The sequence below is a fragment of the Vulpes lagopus genome, chromosome 11, assembly GCF_018345385.1.
Source record: "Vulpes lagopus strain Blue_001 chromosome 11, ASM1834538v1, whole genome shotgun sequence".
NCBI lineage: Eukaryota > Metazoa > Chordata > Mammalia > Carnivora > Canidae > Vulpes > Vulpes lagopus.
In genome coordinates this window covers 12,192,772-12,215,634 of record NC_054834.1, presented here as the reverse complement: position 1 = coordinate 12,215,634, position 22,863 = coordinate 12,192,772, and the positions used below count along the sequence as shown (strand labels likewise).

The 22,863-nt window shown below is 45.7% G+C and overlaps 1 protein-coding gene across 19 annotated transcripts in view; it reads right to left on the bottom strand.

Annotated features, from left to right (window-relative positions):
- The window catches only part of NRCAM (neuronal cell adhesion molecule), a 280,017-nt gene that overhangs the window by 216,189 nt on the left and 40,965 nt on the right, over nt 1-22,863 (bottom strand). For all 19 annotated transcript variants that reach the window (XM_041723226.1, XM_041723232.1, XM_041723228.1 and 16 more), the window contains exon 2: nt 659-816. The gene's annotated coding sequence lies outside the window, so the exon portion shown is untranslated. The remainder of the gene's footprint in view (nt 1-658; nt 817-22,863) is intronic.

Sequence of the window (22,863 nt, the reverse complement as noted above, 5' to 3'; positions counted from 1 at the left end):
CACTTTTATCATATTGGAGTTGGTCATATCTATTTATGTGTCTGTCTCTTGCACTCGACAGGTACTCCTTAAAGGTAAGGACTTACCACCTTTGCTTCTTGAGATTCTAGCAAACTTTACATAATCAAAATAAAAATGAATCCAAAAATAAAGAGAAACAGATTGGAGGGTATAAGAATATTTTGGAGGATTATGGATATTCAGAAATAGCAATTGTTTTTCTTACTTGTGCAGATAGTACCTCATGGTTTACAAAGTGCTTTCATATATATTGTTTTGGTTTATCCTTAAAACAATTCTAAAAGGCAGGGTAAGGCAAATATGAAGGCTCTAGGAAACCCTAAATACATAAGAAATTCTTCTGAAAAGAGAAATGTCATTGACTTTTCAAGGTGTGTGTGCGCGCATGCACGTGTTTAAATAAGTCTCCTTAGATCCGAGGTACAACTTCAAATAAGGTCCTGTTATGTCAAAATAGCCACTTGATTTCCTCCATAACTACTATAAAATCATCCTGAAAAAGAAAAACTCTCAATTCTTTGTAGAGAATTTTCAATAATGTATTCCCTTATTCACTCTTTTCCAAGAAGTAGATCTGGGAAGACAGAACAGCTAATTTAGATTTCCAACAACCAAAAGACAACTGGTTCACTCTCACCTTTAGAAGATCCCCCAGGGCCAAGAGTCTCTTGAAAGTTTCCCTGATTGTTGCAAGCCGTCCTTTTCTTAGGATGAGGCCAACAGTTGAGAGCAGCTTTGGCCAAATCTTCAACACACAGGGGTAGCGGGTACTGAGGAAAAATATCACAAGGATTCCTAAATAGGAAAACAAACAAACAAACAAAAAAACACAGAACAGTGTAAATTGTTTTGGGTCGGTTAATTCTGTTAAGCTATTTCATTCTACGCATCCAACTAAATTGGACAAGGGGAACTTAATACATATTAAATTCCAGGGTTCATTTTAACCACACCTCTCTGTACCTAAGAACAGCAGCGTCTTAAGACTTTAAGCAATTTAATGGCCACAGGTAATGAAAACAGGTAACATGACTCCAATCACATTTTAGCGTAGGATAGAAGTCGGAATGACCCCTAAATAGCAGGTAACAAGTGTGTGCACAAATTAAAGAGAGAGAAAAGGCACTTGATCCTGCGCTCCCCTAATACTTCATGGGAATACGGTGCGCTTTACAATCACAGGGGCACGCAGGCTGCGGCCGGGAAGATCTCACACCCCCCGAAAAGAACAAACAGTGAAGAACAAAGTACTTGATCAAGGTTGACAACGTCAGAGAGGAACTCAGCAATGCAATTACATTTTCGAGGTGGCTTTGAAGGCGGTGAGAAAAGAAGGCATCTGGGAATGAAGGGGGTTGCTAAGCACACCACTGTAAAGCAACAAGCACGGGGTGAAGGTACAACTACACAGAATGGAGCCTTCATTAGGTGGAAACCAACCATCAGAAGTGCCGCATATTATGTGTGTTTAATATCTCACTTTTAAGAAAAGGGGTAAAAAATCACAGCAAAGACTATGGGGGCACCTGGGTGGCTCAGCAGTTGAGCACCTGCCTTTGGCTTAGGTCGTGACCCTGAGTCCTGGGATCAAGTCCCACATGGGGCTCCCCCCATGGAGCCTGCTTCTCCCTCTGCCTATGTTCTCTGCTTCTGTGTGTGTCCATGAATAAATAAATTTAATTTAATTAATAGTATCCAAAGTTTAAAGCCCTATTGAATAGCGCCCCAATTTTCAAGAAGAGGAGCCCGAGGCTCTGAGAAGTACGGGCACACAGGCAAAGTCCAAGCAAAAGAACACCCCTGGGATGGAATCAAGTCTCGGGGAGGAGATGAAGTTGGGTCCTGAGCGGGGGCTGGACACAAGTTTCTCTCAGGCTGGGCCAGACAGGCAGACAGGAGCCACGCTCTTGACTAGGGACAAGTGCCATCGGCTCTCTGGGCTCCCACCCTTTACAGAATAATAAGGATAAAAAAGAATCCTAGAAGCTAAGTTACAGCACTTCATGTGAGCTAGACTTTGCGCTAAGAAGCGCTTCCGTCCGCACAAAATTCTCAGACCTGACTACTAGTATTATAATAGTTTGCTTATAATTTATAAATGAGGAAATTGAAGCCAAGTGAACTTACTAGTCTTGTCTCCAGAAAGGGGGAACCAGAATTTTAACAGAGCTCATTTCTCTCCTACCCATGTATTTCCTTTATTTTTTATTTTTTTTTAATTTTTTTTAATTTTTTATTTATGATAGGGACACAGTGAGAGAGAGAGGCAGAGACACAGGCAGAGGGAGAAGCAGGCTCCATGCACTGGGAGCCCGACATGGGATTCGATCCCGGGTCCCCAGGATCACGCCCTGGGCCAAAGGCAGGCCCAAACTGTTGTGCCACCCAGGGATCCCTACCCATGTATTTTCCAGTGGGAATATAATTAACAGAAAGCTGGAGGCAAGGCTACTCCGCTCTGTGTCTGCTTTGTCTTTTTTTTTTTTTTTTTTTTTTGTCACCGCGCACTGTCACATTGGAAAGTGGAACCAGAGGCATCCTGGAGTCCTCCTGCTGCTTTCAGATTTTCTGATTAAATACTAATTTCTGTTCTTTGAGAGAGGATTAACATTTTATGGAATGATTTTTATTCTCCCTTCACAATACACACACACAACCACACCATATACATACCACATACACGCACACACAACCACACCTCGCAGGCCACACGTACTACCACACCACAGACACACAAGCACAGCCACCATGCCACACACACCACAAACATACACCACACATACACACAAATACACCACACACATACCACACCACAAACACACACTTATACTACATACATGCCACACATATACACACACCACACACAATCACACAACCACCATGCCACACAGAGCACCACACCATCCATTCCACACACATACATCACACATACACACATACCCCACAGACATACCACATATATACATGCCGCAGCACACACACACACCTACACTACATATACACCACATACACAGTCACACCACACACATACACATGCACTTCCACACATAACACACACACACACACCACACACAAACACACATACCGCACATATACACAACACACACTTTACCATACATGCACATGCACACACACACACTTGCAAATTAATAGAGTGTGAATGGTGAGATTTTACAGACTTCTGCTTGGGCAGCTATCTGAAGAGTCACCACTGGAACCTGCCCTAACTGACTCAGGCCACCAAGAATATGAGTTTAAAAGCGTAGCTATCTGGTACACCACTCAGCACTCATTGGGAAAAAAATTACTGAACGTCCCTACGCTCTTCTTCAGTCATCTCCGAGAAGTAACCCTGCCGTAGTTCGCTGCTCCGTTACATTTACATTATGTAAATTATCTCCTTTCTTTAAATGGCATTGTTATTAACTCTAATCGAATCCAATTTACAAATATTCCACACATGAAATATATTTTCCTTAAGAGGCTAAGGCAAAACACTACTGCTTTTGACACCTGAGGCAAATCCTAATTATACGGCGGCAGGATTATCTTCATGGCTCGCACCAGTAATAATGCAAAGAGATGGCTTTCATTAGACCCTTCTGGGAAGAAATAAAAGAGTGGTAATAAAGATAAAAACACACAATTTGGGGACCTGGAGGGCGCCTCGAAGGTCATGGCATCCAACCACCTATCTGCCTATGGCTTTTTCCATTTCAAGGGACTCCGCATGAGGTTGAACCTCTCTTCCTGCAGCTTCCACTCATTGGTCCCAATTCTGGCCTCTGGAGACTTATCCAGACTCACATTCTAATGTAAACTTCCCAGCCACAGCCTGCTGTTCTGAAAAGCAGGAGTAAGCTGTGCTTGGAACAGAGTGGCCAGTGACAGGACCAGGGGTGAGTATCTGATGCTGGGGTGTCCCACAGAAGCTGGTGGATGATCCATGAGATAGCTTTGTGCCAGGGTCCTGCCCCAGAAGAGAGATGATAATCAGCCAAGTCAAACCAGCCATCTCCGGGATTTGGAGAGGACATCGGGGGTCAGAGGAGAACCTCCTGAGTACGCAGAGGTAAGCAGATAGGCTGAAAGAGAGATGATGAGAGAGAAGACGCATCCCTGACGTTTCCTGGCCCGACCCTGATAATGTCCCACTTCCCAGACTCAGATAAGGAAGCTGCATGGAAGTCCCTCATCCTTAGGGTGCCCTGCACCTCCATTCTCTACAGCTCCAAATGCACAGCCCATATGGACTCAGATTATAGCCCCTCATTTACCAGCCGTTCTTAGAGCTTTGTGTCAGATTGACAGTGAAGATCTCCCTTATCTTTCTATAGATATTGCTGTTAGGGCCAAGTAAAGGCTTTATTTTCACCCCATTAACATTTCACCTTTTTAAAATGGAGTTCATGATTCCAACTTGCCAAAAGTTCTCGACTTTTCACTCTGCCCTTTCAAAATAGCTGTTATGCCTTTCACCTTCGGGCCATCGACAAATGAGACAAGCATGCCACCTAGAATGATGTTCATGCCATGACCGAAAAAAAAAAACCTCTTAAATAAGGCACTATTTCACAGAGCAAAGAGTGGTAATCAAAATAGCAAAAAACCAAACTGCTGATGAATAAAACTGAATTTATCTTCGTGACAAGGTCATTACTTAAAAATTAATAATTACCAATTCTCCAACTTGACGGCGAACCCCCCTGAAGATATAAATAGCTGCATAAACTGACATGACCCAGCAATTCATCTGCAGGATAAAGGTTGTAACATTTACTTGGTAGAAACGGCAAAACCCAGAATTAGATTTTAGCATCATTAGAGAAAATTAGGTCATCGTTGAGATAATTGGCAACGTGAACTTTGTAGTTGGAATAATTACCTGTGCAGCAGACCAAGAAGTTATGTTGGAGAAACATATTGCAAAAACAGAGCCGAGTTAGCGTCATCCTTCCCGGAGGCAATCATGGAAATGAGCAGAATCTGTCATTTTAGGTCATCTGGTTTGCCCATGCCAAAGTGAAATTGTTCCCCAAAGATCTCAACTGCTTTGTCTAATTTAGCTTTTGGTAAGCCTCACGGGATCTCTCTATAGAGTAAAGAGCCCCACACTGAAGAGCTTTTTAAGTTCTTGTGTCTGCTTTTCTTGGTTTTTCGGTCTGCACCACTGCTGTCAGACTATCAAGCTGCAGTTTCTAGTGGTGGCCAGGGTGCCTGCCCGGAGCAACCCAACCCATCCCCACTGCTCCAACTGGATACCTCTGGTCCTCCCAGGACTGACTGGAAATCTTGAGACAGAGGGCCCGGCCCGATGGGCCCATCTACCAAAAAAAAAGCACGAGTGTGCGTGTAGATTTCCCGCCATCTCTGTTGAACACGCAGAGGCCTTCTTGGCTTACTTCTTTTTTTCTCAGCTGTGTCGAGCCATTAAACTGTTCATTCAACAGTTACTCTTTGATCCGCTGATGTCACGAGTAACTCGGCCCTGGAAGCCCCAAGAAACACAGAGACAACTAAATCTCAGCAGCTTCTGCTCAAAGACAGAGATGAGAGCTAGTAATACCGTCTTGTGTTGTACGGAGCTTTGTGATTTATTTTGCACAGAAGTAATCTAACTTGACACTGAAAAATAAGTGTTTTTCTTGCCTTCTTATGGATCAAAACCAAGCTCCAGTAAAGTTAGGTAAGTTTTTTTGTTTTTTTTTATTTTTTTTGTTTTTTGTTTTTGGTTTTTTTTAAGGTTAGGTAAGTTATCAGTAATTCATTGCAGCTAGTAAGTGGCAAAGCCAGGACTCCAAAGGTGAGCTTTGTGATTCCCCATCAAACAATGCACACGTTGTTCATGCAGATAGGGTGACTACAGAACAACATATATTGAAAGCACACTGGATACTTTTGGTATTTATCTGATCCTTATATTTGATAACAACTTTACGAGGTGGGAGATTTTATCATCCCATCCTATAGGAGAGAAAAACGAGAACAAGGCACAGAAAGAAAAGTAATGGCCCAGCGCTGCATGGCTAGTAGGTGGCCAAGAGTGACAAACACCATGAGAGCAGTGCCACCCGGAAGAACTGTGGTGGAAATCACTGGATCTGTTGCTAGGAAGGACGCTAAGAAAGTTTGGGAACGTTTTCTAGCATTTCCAGAACAGTGAGACTTTTCTTCTCTTGCAAATCCTGTGAGAAGACACTGGCATCGGGGACTAGAAAAAAACATGGCAGTTCCAAGAAAAGAAGGCAACGTGGCGCTTGCCTCTCCCTCCACCATGGCTATGGGTGTGTGAGTCACTTGATGGCACAGAGCTGCCAACACATGAATACCATCTGCTGCTTTAAAGCTTGCAATGTATATTTTCTAATATTTCAAATTCTTTGCACAGATCAAGCTGGTAAGCAAAGCAGAGAGAAGAGACCCTTGGCATTCATGGCCTCACGCTTGCGGTTGGTGATTTCACAGTGACTGCCCGGTAGGCTCACAAAGCGTGACACAGCAGTGTGCCAGGACAACCAAGTGGAAACACGCAACCTCGCTGGCTGCTGGGTGCTCACACCTGAATGCAGTTTCCTTGTTCTGAAGCTGATTTCAGGTCTGAAAGGAGGGGGCCAGGAAGAGAGGAGGTGTGCTCCAGCATTCAGTGAGTGACTCCCTCGGCCCAGAGGAGGGGCTAAGAGGTTCCTACACAAAGCTTCTGTTAATCCTACAATAATTCCACAAAGCAGTCATTATTATACTGATTTTCTGCACGGTCATATTGAGGCACAATATGCATCCCAAAGTCAGAGAGCTTGTCCATGTCAGAGATGGGATTTGAATGGGGTCTCCCTGACTCGGTGCTATGGCATCTCTTATATTTCTGTTGATGTCACTGGGCAAGCAAACAAACAAAAGCTCTGAGAGGAGGGGGAAGACCCTGAGACCCTTCTCACAAGAGCCTGGGAAGACCCCGTAACTTCAGTTAATGGTGGAAAGCCAGTTGAACTTAGGCCTGACTTGTGTATAGTCTCTGACTTACAGCGATGGTTCAACTTATGACTTTTTGACTTTATGATGGTACGAAAGCGATATGCACCCAATAGAAACTGAACTTCAAGTTTTGAATTTGGATCTTTTCCCGGACGCTATGTCCAGGACAATCCTCCCCCGATGCTGGGCAGCGAGCCGCAGCTCTGTCAACCACGTGGGCCCCAAGGTCAACAAGCCATACACTTGTAGCCATCCTGCACCCACGTGACCACTCTGCCACTTTCGGTATAATATCCAATAAATTACATGAGCTACTCAACACTTGATTATTAGGTCGGCTGCGGGTTCGATGATTGTGCCCAACTGCCAGCTGATATAAGCGTTCTGAGCACAGGCAAACTAGGCCAGAGGCTAGACCGTGCTGTTTGGTAGATTAGGTGTATTAAATGCATTTTAGACTTAGGATACTTTCAACTTACAATACATTGTTCATCAGGACGTAACACTCGTGTTTGAAAAAAGAAAGAAGAAAGAAAAGAAAAGAAAAGAAAAGAAAAGAAAAGGAAAAGAAAAGAAAAGAAAAGGAAAAGAAAAGAAAAGAAAAGAAAAGAAAAGAAAAGAAGGAAGCCACAGTGGCTCAGTGGTTTAGCGCTGCCTTCAGCCCGGGATCGAGTCCCACGTCGGGCTCTCTGCATGGAGCCTGCTTCTCCCTCAGCCTGTATCTCTGCCTCTCTCTCTCTCTCTCTCCCCCTGTTTCTCACGAATAAATAAATAAAGTCTTTAAAAAAAAAAAAAAAAGAAACAGAAAAAGAGAAAGAGGGACACCTGGGTGGCTCAGTGGTTGAGCATCTGCCTTTGGCTCAGGTCGTGAACCTGGGGTCCTGGGATTGAGTCCCACATCGGGCTCCCCACAGCGAGCCTGCTTCTCCCTCTGCCTGTGTCTCTGCCTCTCTCTCTGTGTCTTTCATGAATAAATAAATAAAATCTTAAAAAAGAAAGGAAGGAAGGAAGGTAGGAAGGAAGGAAGGAAGGAAGGAAGGAAGGAAGGAAGGAAAGAAAGAAAGAAAGAAAGAAAGCAAGCCAACCACAGGAAACTTAGTGGAAACACTCCCATGGGAAAAGCCAAGCACCCTACAAACCTTTCCATAGTCTTGAATTGAGAGATGCCCTGAAGTCTTAGAAACTTCCCTCTTGGGCCTGCTGGGAATGCAGAGGGAGAGGGAGAAATGTGTCAAAGGCAGGAAGAGTCCGGCCTAGCAGCCAGAAGCAGGTGCCTGACACGAAGGCTGTGAAGTGCCGATAAAGTGCAGCGGGGCCCCGAGGCGGGGAGAAGGCACCTGGGGGGAGATCGGTGGTAGATGCTGCCCCCCACTTCCCTCCGGAGCCGCTGGCAGTGAAAGGCAGGGGCGAAGCTGAGCTGTAACGCTGGGGGTCAGCAGAGATGGGGGAGCGGTTAGGCCGGGGCAGGTGAGCACAGAGCACAGTCCTAGGACATGAAGACCTAGGAACCAGGAGAGGCCAAGCAGGGCGGTGCACAAGGGGTGAGGGGGGCAGAGCTGCAGGTGGCAGGTGGGGAGCACAGGGCTGGGGCGGGGACACAGAGGCCGACTCAGGGGCCCCCCCGCAGTATCTCAGCCGCTTCACCTTAACAGGCGGGGCTGCTGGTCCCACTGAGGCCTTGCCCCACCTTGGACGGGACAGTCCCCAGAAATGAGCTTCCAAGAACCACGCGACAGCCCCGACGCAGAAACCTGCAGATTTGCGGCCCACGCTGGCCTCTCGCTAAAGCACAGCTGGAGTCTGGCAAAATGAAATGAAATGCCAACACCCTTCACCAGCCAACACGAGTGCCTTGCCGCCCCCAACTTGCCTGTAATAGAACGCACAAAACAAACGTGCTTCGACGACCCCAACAGCAACGGAGCCCCTCCCGACTTGCGGGGCTTTACCTATTGTGCAGAGCTGCACCATCATTCACTCGGTCAAGAAGCACCTCGTGAGCGCCCACCGGTAACCCACGAGCTGGGAGCTGCAGTGCTAATGACCTTTATCTTTGTCCTTCCTTCTGACTGGACGGTTTTAGACAGGCTTCGATTTACCTGGGGAAACTTCTGCAGCGGACGTTTAGTGGCATTGGTTTTTTTCTGATTAAAAGAAAAAAAGTGTTTTCATTTTTCAAAATAGGAGAAGTGCAGGAAAAGTAAAAGAAAAAAAAAATGAAGACAGTGTTCTCTTCCACCACCGGAAATAAAAATTGTCAACGTTGGGGCCCTTACGTGTTCTGAGTGTTTTTTTTTCTTTCTGTATGTGCGTTGACTGTGTACGCACATTTTTCAAAACAGAAGTGGTGTGATAAATTATGCACTGATTTACTAACCTGCTCTGTTCCTCTAACAACACAAAATGAACATTTCCCCAAGTCGTTAAATATCCTATAAAATCAATTTTGGTGTCTGGGTAATACTCTAGCATAGAAATAAATCATATTCATTTAACCAATTTCCTATTATTGGCCATTAGTGCTATTCCATTTGGCTTTTTTACAACATTTTCTGAGATATGCTATTTTACTAGCACTGGCTGAAAAACAACCAGTAAAGGTTTTTGTTTTTTTTTTTTTTTTTAAGATTGTATTTACTTATTTATTTTAGGGAGAAAAAGAGAGAGAGCATGCATGCATGAGTGAGTGAGGGGCAGATGGAGAGGAAGAGAATCCCAAGCGGACTCCAAGGTGACAGCAGAGCCTGATGCAGGGCTCAATGTCATGACCCTCAGATATGACCTGAGCAGAAATCAAGAGCCAGATCCTGAACAGACGGAGCCACCCAGGCCCCCACAACCAGTAAAGTTCTCACACAGCGGATACATGCAACATTATTTAATTACAAAGTTCCACTTCCTTCTTTGGGATTTGTGATCAGATGACTTCAGGCTGGTTGGCTGTGCAGAGCAGCTCCAGCACACGTTTGCCACCAGGTTCCCAGTGGGTCCTTCACAGCCCTGCCCCCACCCCTTGCTGTACCTCTGTAGCTTGGCAATGAGTAGCCTCCTCCACCACATTAGCCCAGATTCCTGTGAAAAGCTTGAATTTTCCAATGAACATATCAGAGCAGAACCCATGGATAAATGGTCCCCAACCCCAGCTAATGTGTGGACACAGTCCTTCCTGGGGCAGAAAGAGAGTCTGAGGGAAACACTGGTAGCCTGACATAAAAGGCAATAATGTTTCTCATTGTCTTAATGGGTCATATTATGCCTCAAAAGAGACAATGGGCCAGACTGGAAAATTGTAACTATTTTCATTACTGTTGTTATTAAATACTAGATGAGAAGACAGTACAAGGGATGCGCTTTAAGCAGTTCATGATTTTGAGCCTCTGCTGTGCTCCAGCCCTGCTGGCACTCAGAAATCCACAGACAGTGTGGCCATTGCCTTGATTATGGTGACGGTTGGGCAGGGGAATACGTAAGTCAAAACTCCTCAGACTGTCCGTTTTAAACATGTGCAGTTTGTTGTATATTAATTACCCATCAATAAAATTGTTTAAAAAAAATTAAGACCTCCTCCCAAGTGCCCCAAACCCACACCTGAGGTTCAGAGTTAATTGGTCTTAAGTGAGTCTCCTAATGTGAAGTCGAGAACCGCTGATTTAACATATATTGGGGATGAAGAGTGAGTGCACTTAGCCTGATGAGCACGGAGAACTGTATAGAATTGCTGAATCGTTATATTGTACACCTGAAACTAATGGAACACTGCAGGTCATATACTTCAATAAAAAAGGGGAAAAAAAGAGATTCGACTGATACTTTAAAACTGCACAAGAATGGATAAATTGATCCAATTCATACGAAATTGGTAAGGACCTTTCTTGAAGTGATTTTGCCATGTTCAAGTGCAAACAATAACAAACTTGCTTTTCAGAAGAGTGTTACCTGGCAAAGAAACCCAGAGGCTTGCTTTAACAATTTGCAAGAATTCCTTAACCAAACCTTTAAGAGCCTATTGTGTGCCAGGTACTATTCTAGGCAGAGCATCAATCCTGTGTACGCGTGAAACTGGTAACGTTTTATGAGCCCAACACCCTCTTAAGTGCATTTAAACTAAATTGAATTCACAAAGTAGTTTAAACATTTATTTATCTAAGGAAAGCTAAACACAGGGAGTGGGAAAATGAACCTGCTGTGGCCCCGTAGCGCAACCACGGATTCTCCACGAGAGAGGTTCAAATCCAGGAGGTTTTGCTCTATTTGCCAAGCCGTTGAGCTACCCGCAGGCTTTTAGCAAGAATGTGGGAAAAGCTGTCCCAGAAAACTGGAAGCTTCCTGCCAGAGGGCACCATCATCCCCTCCCGACATCTGAGGCTCGATGCCAGTGCGCTGCCCATAGATACCAAGACAGCTTCACGTCCAGAACAAAACAGCCAAGCCCTTTCATTAGGGAAAATTAATATTCAATATTCACTCACATATGTCTTTACTCTGTTATTAATAAGAAACTTTGAACATAATTAGTATTGGCTTTGAGTGCAGTTAAGAACTGCGCCCAGCTGGAAAGGAGCCACGGAGCGGAGTCTCACCCCCTCCGAGGCTGAACACTCAAAGGGATTAGAAGAAAAAGAAATGGAATCGTCCAGGAAGAAATGGTCTCCGGGAGTTAACTGGGATGACGGTGGGTGGCAGAAGGGGACAGAGCTGTGGCGATCAGGGGCATGGCCCTCCTCAGGTGCTTGTCACCTCCGGCCTCCTTAATGCAGCACAAAATGGAATGAGGTCACCGAAGCCTCTGGCTCAGGGGATGCCGGAGAGCAGCTCGTGGTGAGGCTGGATGGGAGCACCTGGCCAGGTGAAAATGCAGAAGAGCCTCGGACCGCCCTGGAGGGACCTGACCCCTCTCATCCGAGAAGCGGGAGTGAACACCAGGCAGGAATTCAAGAGCACAGCTGGGATTTCCAGGCCGCTGACCACTATCACCACTTCAGCTAAAATGAAGCAATATTAAAAATGTTTTTTCCTCCGTAGACCCGGGTGAAATGTTACATCCCTGGCAGGAAAAAGTAAGATCAACTTCCAACTCACTCTCAATAATCAGCCTCTCATAGCTCCCTCCTACTAACAGCTGTGACACCTACACACTCATACTAAAACTGGGGCTTCCCCCCCAAATAACCTGGGGCTCCCCTCAACACTTCCCCCCCAAATTTCCCCCATCTGTCTGACACCCACTGTTGGCCTCTTCAGAATCCAATGCCTGGGTCGCTCTTCAATTCCGTTTCATCCCTGACACCATCTGTCTGGTCACCCCAGTCTCCAGGCATCGTGCCTGAGGACCAGATCACCCCATCTTCATCCCAGTGCCCAGCCAGGGGTCCAGGAACACAGTGTTTTCTGGAGGGGGCACAGTGCCTTAGCCCGTAGTCCCCAAGACATACACACATTGTTCTAGGTGCTCCCTTATGAGACGCCTGTGATGGTGAGAACTTCAACTTTAACAGTTTCCCCAAGCAAAACCAATCCTCGCCAATCCCAGAAACTGTGGATACTTGCCAGATAAAATAATATGCGTAGATTTCAAGATTCTACGCTATCCGTATCACAATTCCTAGTTCTAGCCACCAAACAACCAAAAAAAAAGTTATATTCCATTACATTGTTCTTTTAAAAAAAAAAAAATATATATATATATATATATATATATATATATATATATTTGGTTGATTGAGTTTCCACTAAACCAAGCCAGGTATGTGTCCCACCTTTGGCTTATTTCTGCCACTGCCCTGGGTTGGTTCTTAAATCATTACAAAAAGCAGAATGCTTTAAAACAACAACAACAAACATTAAAAAATATAGGCAGACTCACAAGAACCTGCTCATCACATAGATTTCTAACTCAGGAAAACTCCCAAATCTGTAGTCCTAGCCTACATTCTAGTCCACCTGCTACAGCCAAGTAGACCCTACATTTCAAGTTAACAAGCTTAAAGTATAGATACAAAATGCAAGCCCATCGGTACACACTAAACAGTCCATGATCAAATCTTGGTGTGTGTTCTTGTAATATGATCATGTCACTACAACCCTATGCCCCCAACTTTTCTTAGGAAGAAAAGCCCTCTTAGAGTGACTTCAACCTAAGCTGATTCTCATCAGATGGACATTTATTTTTTTTTAAGATTTTTTATTTATTCATGATAGAGAGAGAGAGAGAGAGAGAGAGAGAGAGGCAGAGGGAGAAGCAGGCTCCATGCAGGGAGCCCGACGTGGGACTCAATCCCGGGTCTCCAGGATCATGCCCTGGGCCAAAGGCGGCCCTAAACTGCTGGGCCACGGGGGCTGCCCCAGGCAGAGCTTTAAAACATTACAAGCCAATTCACATGAAGGCTGGCAGATAATTTTCTTGGAGAAGAGATGAAGGTGAAACACGAGAGTATGCTCTTTAAAAATCTGATGTGGGTTTCCAGGAGTACGGTGGTTGGCAGCCGCCCTGCACAGGCAACTCCCTCGGGTACTTGTAGAGACGAGCTGATGCTTGGGCCCCGTTTCCAGGGACTTAAGTGGCCCAGGGTGGGGACTGGGCCTTGATCAATTTTTAAAGCTCATTCTAATGTGTATTAGAGGCAAACCTCCCCCGCTCCACCCCGAGGTGGAGTGTACTTCAATCGAGTACTAAGAACTCTGTAATAAGCAGAGCTGCCCAGGGAAAGAACAAGTCACCCCATGGGTGGGGGGAGGTGAGTCCGGTCATAGCAAGTGTGGAAGGAGGGGCTACATGTTTGAGCCCTTATGGGGGACAGGGCAGGAAGGGGTCCTCATGTCTTTGAAACTGATTTTTTCTTTCTTTTTAAGACTTTTTAAAGATTGTATTTATTTATTCATGAGAGACACAGAGAGAGAGGGGTGCAGAGACACAGGCAGGGAGCCCGACGTGGGACTCGATCCCGGGACCCTGGGGTCACACCCTGAGCGAAGGCAGACGCTCAACTGCTGAGCCACCCAGGCGCCCTGGAACTTCTTCCACATACTCGTTCCACCTAGGGTCAGTATGTAAGTTAGAACAAGAAAAGAAAAAGGTCTCATGTGCAATGTCCTACTTGCAACAAAACAGTTTTCCTAAAACCTTTCATCTTGCCCACATAAAACTTGTTAATGTTTTGTGCAATAAAATCAAAATGTTATTGTGTTTTCAGTATTAATCTACTTTCAAAAAATCTCTCCTTGTACAATGAGTTACATAATAATATTCTGACTTTTTAATACTCTTATGTCTTTCTACCACTTCTACCTATAAAGGCCTTTTAAAATCAGTTGGTATTTGTCTTTCTTCAGTTCATAAAAAAAGAATTCCTCGTCCTAAATGTTCTGTGAAATGTCATTGGTACAGAACTCCCTATGGCTTCCTTCCCAATTATCCTACTGTTTTCTTCTTCCTTATTCTTAAGCATTGACACAACATTTCCTCTGACCCTTTCTGGAAGATGAACTTTGATTCTTATTTAAAGGATGATGCCTTAAAATAAATAAATAAAATAAATAAAATAAAAATAAAATAAAAAAAATAAAGGATGATGCCTTTTGCAGGGTTTTTGCCCCCAAAATTAGGCAATGGAATAGATGCAGAAGCAAATAGAATAAATGTTCCAGGGGGATCCCTGGGTGGCTCAGTGGTTTAGCGCCAGCCTTTGGCCCAGGGCGCGATCCCGGAGTCCCGGGATCAAGTCCCACGTTGGGCTCCCAGCATGGAGCCTGCTTCTCCCTCTGCCTCTCTCTCTCTCTCTCTCTCTCTCATGAATAAATAAATAAATAAATCTTAAAAAAAAAAAAAGAATAAATGTCCCAATCCTTAGGTTGGGATTTTTATTTTATCTTATTTTTTTGTCTTGCTCTGTATTGTTTCTTATATCACTGGGCTAATACTATGTATGCTCTTTTACAACTTGCATTTTTAATATGTCTTGAGATCCTTCCGTACCAGAAAGTACAGGTCCATTTCTTTTAACAGACATAGAAAATCATCTGCCCGACACACCCATTATCTGCTGACAGATACTTCATTTCAACTCGCTTTAACTACTAGAAGCAAAATTGCAATGAAAAACTTACAAATACATTATGTATATATATATATATACATAATATATATTATATATATTATCTATATATAAATTCCTCCCAAATGAAATTTCTAGGTCAATAATTTGCATTTCAAATTTTAATAAAATATCAAACTGACTTCCAAGAGGGCTGTGATTATTTAAACACTTACAAGAATGTATAAGGAAATTGTTTCTCCACTTCTTTGCCAACACTAGATACCATCGACTTTAATTATTTTACTCTCAAAGGCAAAAGGCGCCCTTAGGTTTTGCCAGAATTTGGTTTATGAGCCAAAGTATAAATAGCAATTTTCTGGATTGTTATTGCATTTATTTAAAAAATTATGAAGCTACACTATCATAGCAGATGTCTACAATCTACCCTGAAACCTATCATTCTGCTTAGATTCTAAGATTCTGACCTTTACAGCTAACTCTCTCCTCTACGATTCCTCAAAATTGCAGCCCTTAAAAGGCAACTCAAAACTCGCCTCCTGCTCAAAGCCTTCTTTGATTAATTCCCTTGATGTCACACTTTTTTTTATCCCTCCTCTACTCTGATCCCTCAACACTTATTTATTTTATGTTAACTTTTAAATCCCCCTTTGCCCATCAATAACACGAGTAAGGTAGAAACATGCGAGGCCAAGAGAAATGAAGAAAGATTTTTAAACATTTATGATATTTAGTTATTGAGCTAATATCTATTTATTAGGTGCATATTAGACCCACTTTATGTGCTTTGCCACATTTGTCTGCCTGTCCCCACACTGTTCTCCGGCTGCTTGCTCTGCCCTCTTGTCTGCTAACACAGCCTGATGTCTCAGTCTCCCTGGGGGTGACGGCCCTGGCTCAGTCTCTGTCATGATGAGCTGCAGCGCTTGGGCATCTGATCCACCTTCACAGGTACCGTGGACACCCTGGCTCCCCCACCACTTTGGGACTCCCACGGAGCACCATGCTGTGGGGCAGAGGATCGGGCTGCCGGCCCCCCACCCCGGGCTGACCACAGGGGCTGGGTACCGCAACCTAGAAGCAGGGACTTAAAGCCCAATGGGGTAACCTTGGCCAACGAGAGACAGGAGAGACAAGAAGGAGCCAAAAGACCAATTCTGGGACTCCTGGGAGGGCTCAGCAGTTGAGCATCTCCCTTCGGCCCAGGACGTGATCCTGGGGGCCTGGGATCAAGTCCCGCATCCGGCTCCCTGCATGGAGCCTGCTTCTCCCTCTGCCTGTGTCTCTGCCCCTCTCTCTGTGTCTCTCATGAATAAACAAATAAAATCTTAAAGAAAAAAAAAAAAAGACCAATTCCTTGCCTTTCCTCCCTGTGACAGACTATGGGGAGGGGCACGGGTTCCAATGACCCGTCTGCAAGACACGTGTGTCACACAGCTGGCCTAGCTGTGTCTGCGTGAGCAGCTCTGAGCAGCGTGGTGGCTCACGACCGTGGATCCATCCTGCTTCCCCTTCTCCCCGCCCTGCTCTTCTGGAATGGCAGCTCCTCATAAAACCTGCCCAGGCCAGCTCTGCCCCCGAGTCTGTTTGCTAGAGAGCTCCAGCCAAGACACACCTGCCACCTACAGACACACTGCCCTCTCCTTGTCATCAGCCCCAGGAAGGGGGTACAAGAGACAGACAGAAGGAACCAGTTCTGTCCCCGGCATCCTTACCACCCAGGCGGGGACGCGAGGCACCGACACCTGTCGCCGTAAACAGGGAAAAAGACACGATGTGGGTTGGGAGAAACCGGAGTGAATGGAATCAAGGGACAAATCGCGCAGTGGTTTAGAAGATGAGGACTCCTTCACGGGACTCTCTGCAGAGGGCAGGCAATAACCCCAGGGGTATTGATTTATTTATTCATGAGAGACACAGAGAGAGACAGAGGCAGAGACACAGGCAGAGGGAGGAGCAGGCTCCCTGCGGAGTCCGACGTGGGACTCGATCCCGGGACCCTGAGGTCACACCCTGAGCCGAAGGCAGACGCTCAACTGCTGAGCCACCCAGGCGCCCCGAAACTTCTACATACTCGTTCCACCTAGGGTCAGTATGGAAGTTAGAATAAGAGAAGAAAAAGGTCTCGTGCAATGTCCTACTTGCAACAAAACAGTTTTCCTAAACCTCTCACCTTGCCCACATAAAACTTGTTAATCTGCGCAATAAAATCAAAATGCTGTGTTTTCGGTATTAATCTACTTATTAAAAATCGCTCCCTGCACAATGAGTTAGGTTATTATATTCGGACTTTTTAATACTCCCATCGTAGGAAGGGGGCGATGCAGGCGATGCGGGGCGGCGGGGCCAGGACGTCGAGGACTGGGCAGCAGCAGGACAAGCCCCGGCTCAGGGGTGAGGGACGCCTCCCGGTCGGCCTGGTCCCCTAGGAGCGGCGAAGCCTGCATCCGTCGGCAGCTCAGGGAAGTCCGAGCGTGGCCTCCCCGCTCCCCACCTCACGCCTGAGTCATCGGCAGGTAAACTGAGTCTCGCCGCCTCTCCTGCGGCTCTCCCAGCTGGCGGAGAGGGTGCGGGGCCGGGAGGGAGGGCGAATCCAGAGGCAGGGAGCCCGGCCCCGGGGCTGCTGCCCATCCACGGCGCCTCCCCCACCAGCTCGGCCCTAACCAGCCAGCGCTTCCTTCTGCACCTGGTTCTGTGCTGTGTTTCTCAACTGGTGCAAACTGGTGGGGGGGGGGGGGGACAACTGGTGCAAACTGGGGGGGGCAGGGAACTGGTGCAACTGATACAAACTGGGGGGTAGGGAACAACTGGTGCAACTGGTGCAAACTGGGGGGGGCAAGGAACAACTGGTGCAACTGGTACAAACTGGGGGAGGCAGGGAACAACTGGTGCAAACTGGGGGGGCAGGGAACAACTGGTGCAAACTGGGGGTGCAGGGAACGGCCCTATTATTTATTTAACGGCCCCCCAGATGACTTAGGCCTTTGGAGCAGGATGCGATGGGAGATGTGGTAAGAGAGACACTGAACGCTTCTTAACGACGTGGTGGCCCCACATCCTACCCTCTGCCCCCCGAAAGGAAATGAGTGGGCTCCACGGCTTCCCTGTGGTTTCTCCCGTGGGTTCTTGTTGGCCGCCGGGGATCCTACAGCGCCCTTCTCTGGCTTCTGCCCTGCAGTCTCTTCTTCCTCCAGGAGACCCCACAAGCCCTTCGGAAACGTGCCCCCGGTTTCCTGCACCCCAAACGAGCGACCGACTCTTCCCCAGCAGCTCATGGGAGCCCATCCCGGCCTCACCAGCACCCCCAAGACACTGCTCTCCGGATCCAGCAAGGGTCACCACCGGAGAGGTAAATGACAATATTTGCTCTAAATAAAACGGCCAATGCCATCCTAGAAGTAAGAGACACCGAAAGACAACACGTTCCTGTGAGAGTAGCACGGTGGCCGTTTGAATCGTACCCTACAGATGTTTGGAGACACTCCGGCAAAAGTGACACGGTTGACAACACTAGATGGAACTGCCTCTGGGGGACAACGGGAAAGGTTAACCCTTGGGCAGGTGGCGAAGAGGCCTGCTTTGTCACCATTTCTCTGATCAGAGAGATGTTTCTATGGCAGCAGGTCCCACGTTCTGGCCACAAGGCAATCACGGAGGGATCTTTTTCCTTTCGTTTTATACCCAACTGTCTATGTCTCTGGGAAAGAAACTAATAATAATAATAATAATAATAATAATAAAGCTTTTCTTAACTAGAGACAGTAACACCCCAAGGAAAACCTTGGGCTTTTGTAACGTGCTTTTCAAAATTTGAATTTCATGTCCACGTAGTGGATTGAAGGCCTGGGACCTCCTCCAACACGACAGTCATGGAACCAGGAAAAGGGGAAGGGAACTTGCATGCCCCGGCAGGCACCGCACAGCACTCCAGACACCGCCACTCGTGACTAAGGGAGGTCCCCACGGGTCTCACTGTCCAACAGCACCTGCTTTTATGAACTCTTGGGAAAGGTGGTGCTTTCGGACAGTGGCCTCCCATTTCAGCTCCACGCTGTTCACCCCTCTGCTCAATCAAGTAACAACACTACAAACACGCATCCTCCAAGGAAGTCTCCTAGTTTGGGGACACCCAATTTCAGGCGTTGCTATGGTTTCTACTGGCCATTTATTTCAGTTTCCCATCTTCCCTTAAGAGTGACTGACCGAGGGATCCCTGGGTGGCGCAGTGGTTTAGCGCCTGCCTTTGGCCCAGGACGCGATCCTGGAGACCCAGGATCGAATCCCATGTCGAGCTCCCGGTGCATGGAGCCTGCTTCTCTCTCTGCCTGTGTCTCTGCCTCTCTCTCTCTCTGTGTGACTATCATAAATAAATAAAAATTAAAAAAAAAAAAGAGTGACTGACCGAGGGGCGCCTGGGTGGCTCAGTTGCATATGCGTCTGACTCTTGGTTTCAGCTCAGGTCATGATCTCAGGGTCATGAGATCGAGCCCCGCACTGGGCTCCAGGCTGATCGCGGAGCCTGCTTAAGATTCCCTCTTTCCTTCTCCCTTTGCATCCCCCTGCCCCTCAACTTGTGCGCTCTCTCTTTCTCTAAAACAAAACAAAACAAAAGAGGAACTGACTGAATGCCTCCCAATTTCTTTGCCACACAACGTGCTTCTCACAATTTGATCAAACAACACTGGTGCTTCTAGGGATCCTTTAACATAACAGCCAACAGTAGCCTATTATAATTGCTCTGGAGAAAAGAATTTTCTGGCAAGTGCAGTAAACATTCTAGCAATGCAATTAATTGGGAGTTCACGTCACAATCGCTTACAGAACTTTTTTTTTTTTTCCTTTTTACTCAGACACACAGACCTCAACCTCAAGATCTCTGGGTACCTCCTTTTCTTGTCTATTTTTGTTGTTGTTGTTGTTGTTGTTTTCTTTACTTCCTTTACAGCTTGCAGAGGTGACAGTTCAGTATGCACCTGATTAAACACCTGGTGACAGCTACTCATTGTTCATCTTTCTGATATTATGGCAGCCCTGGAGCCAGACCCACTTTCCCACCATGTGTACACAAAGTGAGCGGCAGTTCTCAGTATCTCACACCGGACTGCAACCACGCCAAGGCCCAAAGCTACTCTCATTCACACAGGGCCAGTGGGCTTCACACTGATATCAGCAGAGAAAGAAAAGCATGGCCCTCTGGAAGCCACATCCACAGAAGCTTCGCCAGGGACACACAACAAGAAACAACCTCCAAGTGATTGGAGAGGTGGACCCTCACCTCCTTGGGCAGCCGTGGCGCCCAGAGATCTGCACTGCTCTTCCTTGGTCTTCCCCAAAGTTCAAGGCCAGTGAAAGAGGACTTGCTGGCTTATGTTTCTGAGCTAGAGATTTTCTCACCATACAAAAGATTTCTGGGTTTCCGTGAAGCACACACTCCCAAAGCATATTTCGAGAAGAAAGATAAGCGAACTCACAGAACACCTGTAGATGAGCTTCTCCCGGAACACCAAAGGCTGGTGCGATTTTAGGATGAGGGCAGATCTGCATCTCACACGTACCTGGTGTGTGTGCAAACACTCACTAAACACCTACGCACTTCGTACACTACCAGCCTCATTTTCAAGCTACGATCAAGGCCAATATTTATTTAATTTGATTGATTGAAAACATTTAATATAATCATAACCTTTGTATATAACCATGTAGGTTTTTTTTCTTATTTTCCGGTATGAATATTTATTTGGCCATCCGTAGAGCGGCCTGGGATGGTGACACAGATCCTTTCCAGCAACTCGGTAGCAAACAAACATCTTAAAAATCCTGCTCTGAATTTTGAAAATTACTTTGAGAGTTTTGCAGAAGTGATCTTTCCCCACCCATAACCTCTAAAAATATCTCCCAGCCCTTCTGATAATGAGAGGCACTAATAGGATAGATGGATACTTAATTAGTTCCACCAAAAAACTGCAGTGTGTCTATCCTGGTTAGTGCTTATCATATGGATTTTTCTTTTATCCTTCTCTCTGATTCATTGGTTCATTTTTTTTTTTAAGTAAAAGAACTGCTGTCATCCCATAACTGTTCTTACAAGATAACGTTAGTCATTGTATTCTCACAATATGCTTCTCATCTGGCAGTTAATTTCCCCAGGGAGTGCTGCGATGTTTTATTTTCAGATAATCTCCAATTAGCTTCTTTTCTCTATAATCCTGCTCAGCCCACATTCACAATTTTCTCCTGTACATCTTCCTCCTCTTAACATACTTCAAGGAAGACATGTGATTTACACTGTTTATAACTCTACTTTACCTATTTGCTTGCTCATCTACATCAAGAGATACTAGATTTTAATGCCCAAGATCCGAATCAAATAAAATAAAACATCAGGTCTATCAAATGCTGCTCCTCCCAGCTAAGCTCACGCTGCATTCAATCCTTCTTTTTACGAATTTGAAAGGATATTCCTGAGATCTATATTAAATATGATCCTTGGGACACCTGGGTGGCTCAGCGGTTGGCATCTACTTTTGGCTCAAGTTGTGATCCCGGGGTTCCGGGATCAAGTCCCACGTCGGGCTCCCTGCATGGAGCCTGCTTCTCCCTCTGCCTGAGTCTCTGCCTCTCTCTCTTGCTCTGTCTCTCATGAATAAATAAATAAAATCTTAAAAAAATAATAAGATAAAAAAATAAGACATGCCAAGGACAGAGAAGTGAGAGCTCACCAGGTGCTCCCACTTCAAAGACACCTCTTCCTCCCAAGAAAGTTACATGTACCCACTGCTGGGTCAACACCGAAAATGTCCCAGAATAACACAAAAAATTTTTATGTCCAAACTAGAGATACAATTTAAAACAGGGCAGGTAAAAACAGAACAAAACAAAAAAACAACAACAAAAAGCCAGGGCAGGCAGATAATGGTTTAGCTTTGTGCTAGTGGATTGTTGTTGGATCCTTTCTTGAGAATGGGTTGTGATCCTGGGGGATCCTGGGGGGTGGTATCAAGTCCCCCCAGTGGCCCCACAGAGGAAGAGAGAAGAGCGAAAGAAAGGGAAGTTGGGGCCTGTGAACAAACTTCACTTCATTTTCCATTTTTATGTATCACGATCACTTTCCAGTTATTCAGTAACAAATGAGGTACTGACGTATTTATACCATGCTGCCATTTCATATATATTATATATATTTAAATTTGCAGGCACTTGCATCTACAAAGGTATGTCCTTTTATAACATCTGTGCAAGACTGAGGAATCAGGGGCGGGGCGGGGGGGAACAGAGTGGCCTGATATGTATTGATCTTATCTTTCTTTGGCTTTAGTCAATATTTACTCTCTCCATCAATCATTGAAAATACCTCTTTCAGTAGATACTGCTGCAGAGATTGTGCTTCCTGAACACACACAAAATAAATCTTTGCAGACACTTCATGACTGGTGAGCCTCTCCTGTACACATTCTCACTTCCTTTTATGCATTTCTATATTCCCCCATAGCGAGCAAGCCTTTGCTAAAAGAAGAAATAATCTGTGTGTTTCAAATGAATTCAAACCTCTCAGCAATACATGGCTTGTCTTTCTCTTTTTAAAAAAAGATTTTCTTTATTCATGAGAGACACAGACAGAGAGGCAGATACATAGGTAGAGGGAGAAGCAGGCTCCCTGTGGGGAGCCCGATGTGGGACTCGATCCTGAGACCCCGGGATCACGACCTGAGCCACAGGCAGACGCTCAACCACTGAGCCACCCAGGTGTCCCGGCTTTGTCTCTTTTTAAAGTACAAAAACATACAAATAAATCCACCTTTGTTGGGGCCACATATTTGAA